Raw genomic sequence first — 10,895 nt, forward strand, 5'->3', positions numbered from 1 at the left:
ACAGCAAAACGACCCAGTGGAGGATAGTCAGAGAAGCTCTCGACACACATGGGCTTGCCGGGAACCATATCAACAATGGCGGCATCACCAGATTTTAAGAATTTCGGGCCATCTTCCAGCTTCTTGCCAGAACGACGATCAATCTTTTCTTTAATCTCAGCAAACTTGCATGCTATGTGAGCTGTGTGACAATCTAGTACAGGAGCATAGCCAGCACTAATTTGCCCTGGGTGGTTCAGGATAATCACCTGAGCAGTGAAGCCAGCAGCTTCCATTGGTGGGTCATTTTTGCTATCACCAGCAACGTTACCACGTCTTAACATCTTTGACAAACACGTTCTTCACGTTGAAGCCCACATTGTCCCCAGGAAGAGCTTCACTCAAAGCTTCGTGGTGCATTTCAACAGACTTTACTTCTGTTGTCACATTGACTGGAGCAAAGGTCACCACCATGCCAGGTTTTAAAACACCGGTCTCCACTCGGCCCACAGGGACAGTCCCAATACCACCAATTTTATAGACATCCCGGAGGGGCAGTCGCAGAGGCTTGTCAGTTGGACGAGTTGGTGGCAAGATACAATCCAAAGCTTCCAACAGGGTGGTCCCATTGGCACTACCATCTTTGCGAGTGACGTTCCATCCCTTGCACCAAGTCATATTAGCACTTGGCTCCAGCGTGTTGTCACCATTCCAACCAGAAATCGGCACAAATGCTACTGTCAGGGTTGTAGCCAATTTTCTTAATGTAGGTGCTGACTTCCTTAACAATTTCCTCGTATCTCTTCTGGCTCTGGTAGGGTGGCTCGGTGGAATCCATTTTGTTGACACCAACAATTAGCTGTTTCACACCCAGGGTGTAAGCCAGAAGTGCATGCTCACGGGTCTGCCCATTCTTGGAAATACCAGCTTCGAATTCACCAACACCAGAAGCAACAATCAGGACAGCACAGTCAGCCTGTGATGTGCCTGCCTGCAATCATGTTTTTGATGAAGTCTCTGTGTCCTGGGGCATCAATGATAGTAACATAGTACTTGCTGGTCTCAAACTTCCACAGGGAGATGTCAATAGTGATACCACGCTCACGCTCAGCTTTCAGTTTGTCCAAGACCCAGGCATACTTGAAGGAGCCTTTTCCCATCTCGGCAGCCTCCTTCTCAAACTTCTCGATGGTTCGTTTGTCGATTCCACCACACTTGTACATCAGGTGGCCGGTTGTAGCGGACTTGCCGGAATCGACGTGTCCAATGACGACGATGTTGATATGAGTCTTTTCCTTTCCCATTTTGGCTTTGAATTAGCGGTAGTTTTCACAACACCTGCGTTCTGACGGCAAACCCGTTGCAAAAGAGCTTGCTGTTGCTCTTTTCTTCAGCTATATCTTGTTCTGTAGCTCAAACTGGCCTCAAAGTGGGATTCTCCTGTCTCAGTATCCTGAGTGCTAGGATTACAGATACCTGTCATCTTACTCCACCTTTGATAAAGGGTTTTCTTGAGCAAATCATCTCAAAGGAAAATCAGAGAACTGGAATGAACAGGTCCATTGAACTGTCAGCTCAACAAACAGCAAGGAATTCTGAACGTACAATTTACTCATTTCTGAGATATTTAGCCTGGCTGGCCTAAAAAAGTATTCATAAACGCTAGAGACTTCAGGCTTATGCGTACGAACAACCACACTCCTACATGGTGTGTTCCTCTCTTCCTCGACTCTCTGGCCTGAAACGGTAGACACCTGAGAGTCCAGTGTAATTGTTTTAAAGAAATGTTTACCAAAGACAAGATTAAAGCTGGTAAGCTCAAATGATTCAATTTCTGGGAATAAACTCATTGAATCATCAGTTTATCCTAACAGCTTTTGTCTGGAATGTAGGTGAGGAGGAGGAAGTTAATGCTGGTTTTGTCTTAAGCTTTAAAAGGGGTGATCACAAGGCATTGTGAATATAGGCCACCTTGTGAACTGTTGAGATTTTACCCCATTCCTGGGTTATCCCCAAAGACGAATGGGGCTCCAAGTTGCTTGTTCTCTCCTCCCTGCTATATAAGCATCACACATCACCTGTAAATCTAGAAAGAAACCGGTTTCCGAGGACAAAGTGGAGAGACCTCTCCTGTGTCCCAGACTGTATTCATGCATGACTCTTAAGAGCCTCCGGTGGAGTGTGCTTGGCCCTGACTCAGTTAGATGAGGGAGGAATTTAAGAAGGAAGGTTCTTGAGAGCTATGTATGTTTTTCAGTAATTTGAGCTCTCTATCATATTGACTTAGAAGTAAGGTTGAGGCTCAAAGGGAAATAGGCAGCCAACTGGAAGGAAGATGGAAGGTAGCCACGGAAGGGAAAGACAGTGATGGATGGAGAAGAGATGGCATTGGGTGCCAGCTTCTAGATGCTGAGGAAGACGGGAGACTGGTAGACTGGTAGACACTACTCTGTCTCTGACCCACTCACCTCCTTACAGGGCAGCTGTTCTTCCACCTTTCGTATTTAGGTTCCCGAGTTCTTAAGTATCTATGAAGTAAGTACCCAGCACAAGTACCCTGCTTCCGTTTTCTAAGCTCCCTGAAGAGAAATGGGGGAAGCTGCAAGTACTTCACAGACATTAAGAGTGTGAGACTAAGATGCGCACAGTAGCATGGACAGGCTTGTGTATTATAACATTTTTCTGTATGTTAAAGTTAGCACACTAGAGTTTTGTTGCTGCCTTTTTATGTATATGTCATTATATTTTTATTCTTTTGGTCCGCTCCCCTGTCGCTCACCTCCTCCCTGCCTCCGAATTATCACTGCTTCTCCTCTTTCGTTACATGTACTTCATTACTCTCCCCCCTATTATGATGGCTGAGTTAGCTGTCAACTTGACACACCTGGGAAGAGGGAACTTCACTTGAAGAATTGCCTTAATGTTGTAGGAGACTGCTTGTTCGTCCTGGCTGCCCAGAACCAAAATAACCACACAGAAACTGTATTAATTAAGTCACTGCTTGGCCCGTTAGCTCTGGCTTCTTACTACCTAACTCTTACATCTTAATTTAGCTCATTTCTAGTAATCTGTGTTTCATCTTGTGGCTGTGGCTTACCAGGTAAAGTTCCTGTGTCTGTCTCTGGCGGGGCTACATGGCTTCTTCTGACTCTGCATTTTTTTCCCCAGCATTCAGTTTAGTTTTCCCCACCTAGCTCTTTTCTGCCCTGCTCTGCCATAGGCTCAAAGAAGTTTTTTTTTTTTTCAAAGCAATTTCTCTATTAACCAATGGTACTCACAGCATACAGAGAGGAATCCCACATCATTAATCAGATTGGCATTGGGCAAGTCTGGGGGCTATTTTCTTGATTGGTAATTGATGTAGAAGGGCCCAGGCCACACTGGGTAATGCCACCCCTAGACAGATAGTTCTGGGCTGTAGAAGAAAGGTAACTGAGTATGAGGCTTAGACAGACCAGTAAGCAGCCTTCCTCCATGGTCTCTGCTTCTGTTTCTGCCTCGGTTTTCCATGATGATGGGCTGCAACCTGTAAGCTGAAATAAATCCTATCCTTCCCAAGTTGCTTTTGAATGGAATGTTTTTATCACGGAATCAGGAAGGCAAAACAGAAATGGTTACAAGAGTGATCATTGCTCTGGAGGACTCGACCGTGTGGTTTTAGGCCCTGGGTGGCTTTGTAGGAGAAAGCTGGAAGACCGAGGCGCTGGGCTGGAAAAGCCACTGAGTGCTCAGACCCTAATAAGCTGTGGGGAGAAATGGGGAGATTATTCTGAGAGCAGTGCTGACAGTGGGGGCCTGGCTTGGGGGGATTCAGGGGGAAGCGAGACTGTCAGATGTGATGCAGGATTTTGAGTTAGGAGGCTGTAAGAAGCGAAATTTTTGCGTTGCTGGTTGACGAGAACTGAAGAGTCAGCTGTGATTAATAAGAGACCAGCATCACTGAGGTGAAGGCTTATGGGGAATATTTCCTCAGAGTCAACACATAGTAATGCTGCTGAGGGGGCCAAGACCACAGCTCAACCTGGCAACTAAACTTGGAAAGTAAGGAGTAAAAGTCTCCCACATAGTACTGATTTGGGTGTCATAAGATGCAGGATTTAAGGGTCATGGAAGGAGGAACCTGAGGCTTGGCATCACGGGACAGGAATGAATTCCCAGCAGAGCAGCCTGGAAGATCCTGGTGATGGTGCAGCGTCAGTTGCAGTGGAGACCCCAGCACACTGGAGATGCCAGGACCATGGATGACTAGCAAGGATGGTGGCAAGTGTGTGCTAGAGCCACCCTGTGCCTGTTAGACAAGCTGTGTGTGCTCTGGGTGACTGGACTAAAGAGGCATCTACACAAGCCCTTTGGGGCCAAGAAGATCGTGTTTGAGTTCCATATATTCAGGTGTTGTTGGCGTAGGCTGGTCATTCTTTCCTGGCTGTTCAGAGCCAGAATAATTACACAGAAACTATATTATTTGCAGTACTGTTTGGTCAATAGCTTAAGCGTTTTTCTAGCTAGTTCTTATATCCTAAACTAACCCATCTTCATTAATCTACATCACCACCAGGTTGTGGCCTACTGGCAAAGTTCCAGTGGGTTTGGGCAGGGGGCATCTGTTTCCTGTGGTGGCTACATGGTTTCTCACTGACTCCGCCTTCTTTTCCCCAGCATTTAGCTTAGTTTTCCTGCCTATCTCTACTCTGCCCTATTACAGACCAAAGCAGCTTTTTTATTCATTAACCAATAAAAGCAACAAAAAAAGGCAACAGAAGGACTTCCAACATCATGGGGAATGTCCATTAAATGGACATCGAGGTTGGTTACATTTTTTTTTTTTAGTTATTGGAAATAGTGTAATGATAAGCTGGTCTGTGAAATATCTCTGTGGTATGTTGATTTAGAGTCCTTTGAGTATATAGCCAGGAGTGGTATAGCTGGGTCTCATGGTAGTGAGGTTTCTGTTTGTTTGTTTGTTTGGTTTTCCTGAGGAAGCTCCACACTGACTTCCATAATGAGTGAGCCAATTCCTACCATTGTGGAAGGCTTCCTTTTTTGTCTGCGTCCATGCTGGAATTTATTATTTATTTTCTTGATTAAAGCTATTTTGGATGATAAAATGGAATCTCAAACCAGATTGATTTACTTTACATTTTTCCATCACCCACATCTCCTCTCTCTCTCTCTCTCTCTCTCTCTCTCTCTCTCTCTCTCTCTCTCTCTCTCTCTGCATACATATGCCCACATGCCACTTGGACAACTCATAGGAGTCAGTTCTCTCTACCATCTGGATTCTGGGATTGAACTCAGAGCCTTAAATTCATTGAGTTTATCGAGACTTGGCAATAAGCATCTTTGGCTACTGAACTTCACTGCTCCTAAAATTAGTTCTTATTTTAATTTCCCTGATAGCTCAGGATGTTGAATAATTGACTGTATTTCTTCTTTTGAGAACTATCTATTCTGTTTTCTAGCCTATTAGCTCATTTATTGATTAAACGATTTAAGACCTTTTTGGTGTTTAATTTTTGCAGTTTTTAAATATCCTAGATATTAACCTCCTGTCTGATGTACAGTCAGCAAATAATTATCCTTTTTTGTAGCCTGTCTCTGTATGTTGGTGATTGTTTTTTTTTTAAATTTTTTGTTGTGAAGAAGTATTTTAATTACATGTAATCCCATTGAATAATTCTTGAAAAGGTTTCTCATCCTATTGAAGGCATTTTTAGAAAGTTTTTGATGGTACCTGTGTCTTAAAATATTTTACCTGTATTTTCCTATGTCAGTTTCAATGTTCCATGTCTTACACTGAGGTCTTTGAGCTGACCTTTTCTAGATTAATGGTATGATTCCAGTTTCATTCTTCTACATGTGGATAGTCAGATTCCCCAGTGTCATTGGTTGAAGAAACTGTCTTTTCCCCCCATGTGTGGTTTTGATTTATGATGGTTAACTTGGTTGGGCATGGAATCACATAGGAGGAACTCATCATACTTGTGAAGGAGTTTTTAGATTGGCCAATTGAGGTGGGAAGCCTCATCCTAATATCTTGATTCCCAACATTAAGTTGTTTCTTGTCAGATTTCAGGGCACAACAATTAGAAAAGTAACGAATACAGGGATATTTATGGGAGAAAAACAGAAGGAACTGAGTGATGGGGGAAAATGATGTCATACATGGTCTATAGAGGTAGCAGTAAACTCTGAGGCTCTCCACAGGACAGGGGATGGCAAAGGGTAGAACACAGTCACTTGCTCACGTGATATCCTTTTATTGCATATGCTTCTTGACAGTTACTGTAGAAAAGGGATAAACATTTTAGGCAGGAAAGCCAGAGTGGAAAACCAAAGTGTTTGTGTCTCAGTTGCTTTGGGTTAAGTCATGGTTCTTTTCAGTTTCTTGCTTTTGTTTTCTTTTTTAACATGAAAAAAATGACCAAAGACTTCCTGTGAGCCAGCTTCATCCTGTTCAGTTTTCCCAGCCATGACACAAGCATCCTGGATTTGCCTCACTGACCACTAGCCATTTTTATTGTAATTTATTTTTTAAACTTTTCTCTTTTCACCTATTTTAGGCTTACAGGGAAGTTAAGAGGCCAGGATGAAAGACTTTTCTGTGTCCCTCATCCAGCCTCTCCTCATGCTAACACCTTACATAACCATAGTACAATAGCTCCGGCTGGGTAAATCAGTACAGCATCGTTATCTGAACTGCTGACTTTTTCTCAGACTTCCCCGATTTTCCCACTGTTGCGCTTCTCCCTCCTGAGAGTCTAACCAGGCCCCCTGTGCTACATTTAGCTGTAAACTGAATCCTGTGTCTCTTCCGTTCTGTCACGTCTTCTCAACCCCTTGTTTTTGTCACTAGAAGTATATTCAGAGGGTGGATCCATCATTTTACAGAATCTCCTCCCCTCTGTAAAATTCTATAAATTCTGGCCATTCAGGTTGCAGAGAAGGTAGATACTTGGCTGTGTTGCTTTGAGTGTGGTGCCACGCCCCTATAATAACATCACTCATGAGCCTTAGAGAAGAAAATTTCATGTTAAAAGCCAGGCTATCCTACAGAGTGAGACCTGGTTTTATAAAAGCAACAACAATACAATGACCAGCCAAAAGGAATACTAAAAACAGTGCTGTGGTGTCCTGCTGTGTCTCATGGCTGGTGCTGATGTTCAGTCAAGAGGGAACCAGCTGTGTTTCCGTGCTGTGAAGTTACTATTTTTCCATTGTAGCAAGTAAGCATGTTGGAACAATACCTGAAACCGCAACTGTTCTCCTCATTACGTTTGCATCCATGGATGAACCTTGTCTGCAGCTTCTGTTGTCAGCTGTTTGTTAACAATTCCACGTCTTTTACTTTCTATTTACAACCCGTTATGTGGAATTCTCCTTTAAGGAGGAGCTGTTTCCTTTACCCGCGAACTCTGTCCTGGTTTACTTTCCTATTGCTGTGATAAACACCATGACCCAAAGCAATCTGAGGAAGCCAGGGTTCATTTTAGCTTCAGATTATAGTCCATTACCAAAGGAAGCCAGGGAAAGAGATCAAGGCAGGTACCTGGAGGATGGTACTGCCCACAGTGGGCTGGTCCCTTCTACGTCAATTGTTAAACAAGAAAATGCTTCACATATGTGCCTGCAGGCTAATCTAGTGGAGGCAATTCTTTAGTTGGGGCTCCCTTTATGCAGGTCACTTTTAAGTTTGTGTCAAGTTGACTGTTGATGCTAACTGCACCAACTTCTTTAGTCTGTTGTTTATGGCACTATGGAAAGATGATGCGTTGATTAATCTTGGGCATCAACTTGCTGGGATTAAGAATCACCTAGGAGACAGGCTATCTATGAGGACCTCTCTTGAGAGATTTAACTGAGGAAAGAAGGTACCATCCTGTGGGTTGGGGTGCTGGACTGAATAAAAAGGAGAAAGGGAGCTGAGCACCCCGGTTTCCCAGTGTGAACAGTTGCCTCATGATTCAGCTACCATGGCTTCCCCGCCATTATGTATCCCTTGGAACTGTGAGCCAACATAAATCCTTTTGTTCTTAAGTCAATTTTTCAAGTATTTTGGCATAGCAGCGAAGAAACCAACACAGATGTAAATTTATTTTTTCTATGTTCAATGCCATCACTTCTTATTTAATTTGCTCTGAATTTGGCCATTCATTAGAGATTATATTTTTTGACAAACCCTTCTAGCACTTTCTCTCTCTCTTTTTCATGTTTCCTCCTCATTTTTTAACTGCTACAGATTTTGTATCCATATGACTTCTAATCATTTCTGTAATGTAATGAAACGTAGTCTGTGACCTTTTAGTGGAAAATTTTATAATTAAGGCAACTGGTAGAATTTTGTTCACATCTCTGTCATATGCTGTACAATTGTAAAATGAGAAGCATTTGCATCTCAGTGATTCGGTTCTCACGTAATACTGCCAGGTGACGGAATATTTACCCCTAAGCCACCTATAAATTGACAATTACAAACTGAACTCATACCTTTGCTTATGGAACAAGGTGTCCATTCTATGTATTTCCCAGTGAACTCAGAACAACTTTTGATTACTGTATGGGGGACAACAGACCTGCAGGGCTGATTGAGGAAAAAATACATGGGTACAAGGTGTCAAACGCAATACAGTCCAACACCTTTGTTCAAGGCAGAAGCCCTTATCAAGTGGGTCCTTCTGTAGCCTAAGGTGCAGGATCCATACCTGCCAGAGACTCCCAGGGGACAGGAAGCTGGAAAGAAATGGGCTTACATGCTTGGCAGCATAGCCAGAGTCCGAGTCTCCACAGCACGGCATCTGTCTGCAGTCTTTATGGCTCACGGCTTAGCTTATCTGTTCTCAGAGGGTTGGGTGGCTTTTTTATAGAGTGTACACACAGATAAGCTCCAAAATGGCTGGAACTATATATAGGCTGGTTATTTAGATAGTTACATGATTAAAGACGACAGGCTTTTGAACTAGTGGGTATCTGACTATAGAGAAAAAGAGCCTGCCAGACATATGGAGAATGGCTGCTACCAGCACTCCGAAGGCTGAGGCAGGAGGATATTAAATCTATGCTCAGCTTAGGTTTCACAGTATAACCTTATCTTGAAATACAATATGACACTTCTTGGGTGAGCATGTCCACTGGTCTAACAGTGGCTTCCTGATTGGATTGTAGGGTCACTCCACAGGACGGAATACATGCCTGGCGCTGGAGGGTTGGTCAAAAGTCTTTGGCTAGGGGAGTCACAGGCCCTATGGAGGAAGCTGTTAATGATGGTTTGCTGGATGTATGTGTAGTTAAACTTTTTTCTAAATGTTTATACCTCCAGAGTAGTGCAGTTCTTGGCCTTGGTCACAGAAGCATCTTTGACCTTGGGTGATGACCAAGTTGGAGGCACATTCTTAATAAAGTACTAAGAATAAGTACTTTCTAGGTGCTTAATCCCAAATGAGACACCTATGCCACCCCCTCTGAGGGGAAGGGAACATAATGGAAGAGGTGCCGGAGGACTGTGGGAGCTGAAGGATGGGGAAGAGCATGTCTTCTGGGTATGGCGTGTCCACTATAATCATGAACATACAGGAGGCAGAGGGCTGTGGGAGTTGAAAGATGGGGAGGAGCATGGGGGGGGTTATTGTCTTCTGGATATGGCATGGCCACTACAGTCACAAACACACAGCAGCTGGGACTTCCTGTATGGGATCAAAGAAGTAAATAGGAAAGAATGGACATGAGGCTGGGAGAGAGACCAGTTAGGAAAAAGAAGGGACTCTGTTAACGAGAGAGAGAGAAGGTAGTGAGGGTGTGAATGTAACCACAGAACATTGCATACAAATTAATACTGTCAATAATTAATAATAAAGAACCCAAAGGCCAAGGCCAGTGTAGCCTCATTTACATAACTTCATGTAATGCTTTTGTACTACGTCACCTCTCAGTTTCCTGCATGTAAGAAACGATGGTCCAAGCTGGATGGCTGAGGATCTTGTCAACAATCTCACCTCAGAGAAAGGGGAGGAGTCATGGATGTCACTGTACCTCAAGATAAAATGCCAGACAGGAAAAGACTCCAGACATTTGTGGAGAGGACATATGGAACCTTAAAGACCTGAGGAGGTCAAGGACATGTAGGATGCTAGTTAGCTGATTCTACCCAGTGGGCTTTAGGCAGCAAGAACGATGTGGTTTTAGCAAGAGACTATTGCAACAGTAACATCTGCAAACCTCCGATCTGTCTCCCATCTTCTTTCCGTGAATGCATGTGCTAGGTCATGAAGATGATGTGCAAACTCCTATAATCCTCCTGTGGCTGATCTAAAGGGGTTGGTTCAGACACTGAGATGTCACCAGTGGAGGAGTTAACAGTGCTACACTTGGTGTTCAAGCTGCATCCAGATTCAATACAGTTACTTGCTTGTCCTGTGACCACTGGGAGGAGGCTGACCTTTGCAAAGCTAGCTTCATTGTTTTCTGCTAAATGGCAACAGAACCCGCATGCTTATTGTTTGCTCAGGAATAAGCCTCAGAAGACAATGCTTTAATACAACATTGTCTATAGTTCATAAGATGGTGGAACAGAGGCACCTCTCTTGAATGTGAAGTAATAGAATGAGTTCAGAGACAGCCAGTATAATGTGCTGGCTTGACAGCTTATGTCACAGTGCTCAGGAGCGAGGTACCCATGAGCTCAGCATAGGGTCTCTCACTGTAGTCCCAGCATTTGGAAGGCTGAGGCAGTAGGATCACCATGAGCTTGACTGCAGAGTCGGGGCACAGTATGAGACCTGTCTCAACCAAAACCAGAGCCAAGGGAAGCCAAACAGCTCTCCCTATGAAAAACCCATAGGGTACGATAGTGCATTGTAGGGTACAATAGTACATTGTAGGGTATGATAGTGCATTGTAGGGTATGATAGTGTATTGTAGGGTAC

General features: G+C 43.7%; 1 pseudogene; it reads right to left on the reverse strand.

The window, feature by feature from the left end:
- Positions 1-1,345, reverse strand: part of LOC101998474 — a 2,262-nt pseudogene extending 917 nt beyond the window's left edge.
- Positions 1,346-10,895: the final 9,550 nt, after the last annotated feature.

This window comes from Microtus ochrogaster, unplaced genomic scaffold (genome assembly GCF_000317375.1).
Source record: "Microtus ochrogaster isolate Prairie Vole_2 unplaced genomic scaffold, MicOch1.0 UNK35, whole genome shotgun sequence".
NCBI lineage: Eukaryota > Metazoa > Chordata > Mammalia > Rodentia > Cricetidae > Microtus > Microtus ochrogaster.